The sequence below is a fragment of the Xenopus laevis genome, chromosome 8L (assembly GCF_017654675.1).
Source record: "Xenopus laevis strain J_2021 chromosome 8L, Xenopus_laevis_v10.1, whole genome shotgun sequence".
NCBI classification, from domain to species: Eukaryota; Metazoa; Chordata; class Amphibia; order Anura; family Pipidae; genus Xenopus; species Xenopus laevis.
The window spans coordinates 14,718,734-14,721,182 of NC_054385.1; the positions used below are offsets into that span (position 1 = coordinate 14,718,734).

General features: G+C 40.5%; 1 pseudogene; it reads right to left on the reverse strand.

Annotated features, from left to right (window-relative positions):
* Positions 1-1,217: 1,217 nt before the first annotated feature.
* LOC121397075 lies at positions 1,218-2,249 on the reverse strand (annotated as a pseudogene).
* Between the last annotated feature and the right edge of the window lie 200 nt (positions 2,250-2,449).

Here is a 2,449-nt window from a genome sequence, read left to right on the forward strand (position 1 = left end):
CTAAATATGCAGTACAGGATAGCTGCCATTGCTAAGCATCCCCTCTGTCTATTCACTGTATCATAATATGCTGAGAATTCCTGGGAAGAGAGTTGGGAAAATATGTAAAAAAAAGAAAAAACACAAAAATAAATATGTGCAACAGACGATGAAATATATATCCTATATATGCACTATGCACTAAAAAGAATTGGGTACAGCTAAATTAGAAGCATAAGATCACAGTGAATAAAGCTAACTACACAACAATTGGAAATAGATATACAGTAGAACCCCCATTTTTTTTAAGGGACAATACAAAAATAGTATAAAATCCCAGAATATGTAAAGTCAGGGAAATGCATTATACAGGTATGGGGAACGTTATCCTGAAATCCGTTATTCAGAAACTTCTGAATTACGTATTGGCCGTATTTTTGATTCCAAATAAGATATAATGAATCCTTATTGGAAGCAAAACCAGCCTACTGAGTTTCTTTAATGTTTACATGATTTTCTAGTAGCCTAAGATCCAAATTACAGAAAGATCCATTATCTGGAAAACTCCAGGTCCCAAGCATTCTGAATAACAGGTCCCATACTTGTATATTGGTGTGACCACACACAAATGTGTAAGATGAGTAAAAACCTAAAATATAAATATATTTTTGTAAACATTTTTTTTAACCATTTCACCAACATCACTAACAAAGACGTCTATATGACCTATATGTGCCATATTTAAATTGTCCTAAGCGTAAGTGTACCAATGAAGTTTCACTAGGAAGAAAGTAACGTTCGCAAAAGTTTGCTTAGAAATGCTTGTGCGGATTTATTTATTTTTGGCGAAACTTCACCAGTGTTCTTCTACTTAACCGCATTTTGAACGAATAAGAGTATGCGCTGTAGATTAACGTTTGACGAAATTGCGCCTTTTGAGGCGAAAATTCGACCATTAGTAAATTTCCCTCATAGACTCAATTTAAAGGTGCAGGCACGCTGACGACGCGAAATTCAAATAATATTTAAAGCCTAGTCTGTCTGTTGGTATTGCCCATGATAGAACTGGTTTCTAGTGGTTCCTGAGCCTTGTGCATCCGATTTGTTCTGTATCTAGTCTGTTTGATTACCCGTGTTTGACCCAGCTGTTCCTGACTATTCTGCATTCTGTATCCTGACCCTTGCCTGCCTACGACAACTCTTCCTGCTTAACCCCTTGATTGACAACCCGTTTGACCCTAGCCTGCTGACGAGACCATCTCTACAATACACAGGGTCTCCGGGCTGTGCGGCAATGCCTGCATACCGAGTGGCTGCAGACAGTCCGAGGGTCAAGACTGATAATGCAAACGTTTATCAACAAGCCCCCAGCCAAGAATCGGGAGCGCTGTTCTCCAGGGTTGCATTAGCCAGACTCATGCAACCACATCAGCTGACATTTCTTTTCTTTCTGTGCACTCTGTGCCCAGAAGGATCCATCTCAACATACACCAGCTCTCCTCCAGTCAGAGCAATCATTACCGAGCACTGATTTACAGCAATTTCACAATGATCTTTTTGCCTGGTGTTTTCCACTCATTTACTCTCGTCTGCATGTACGTGTCTGATGCCATCAGAATACACCTGAACCAAAGCCTCATCACCCAGTACGGAGCAGGAGACAGTTGGAGTAGTGACCAGAATCGGTCACCAATGGAAAATACCAGAGTGGTATTTATAAAAGATACAATGACAAACATTATATTCATCTTAGATGTGCCTCCTAACAGTCTATACAGCATTGGGATTACCAGGCAGTCCGAGACAGCCCATTTTAGACACCTCAAGTCCATTACTCAGGACCCGGAGAGATGATTGTGGCCCCTCGACTGCTAGCAAAATATAGGCTGGGCCGTGTCTTCATCGACCAAGTCAGCAATCTGGCAGCACTAATAGGGGAGAGTCTGTCCTATTCATCAACAAGCACAAGGTTCTTTCAAAGGGCGTTGCTGAAAGAAAAAAAATTATCTCCTTCCTTAATGGACATAGCAGAGGAGAAATCTGGCTCATCACCACCCCCCAAGTGAGCAATTTGTGGCTACAGAGTTTGGAAACCATTTACCTTACCAAAGATAGCCTGTTTAAGCACACACATAGCTACCGCCAGCTGAAACAGTTTCAAAATATTTCAGGCAGATTTCTGCAACCATTTCATAATCAGTTTCTAACGCAATCTTAAAGCTATCTCCTTGCTCAGCTTGAGCCAAAGAAAAAAAATATGGATTTGGTTTTGTGTATATCGGAGCAGACAAATATCATGCCATGCTCTCGATCATTCTGTCTCCTAGTATTAGTACAGGTACAGCGAATATCTGGCATATCACCAAAATTTTTATCAAATGTGCACTCCAGTCAGTCCGTTTCATTCTCCAGGAACTGTAATAAATAAGTTTCCAAGCTCTTCCAAGAGCTCACTTTACTTCCACACAAT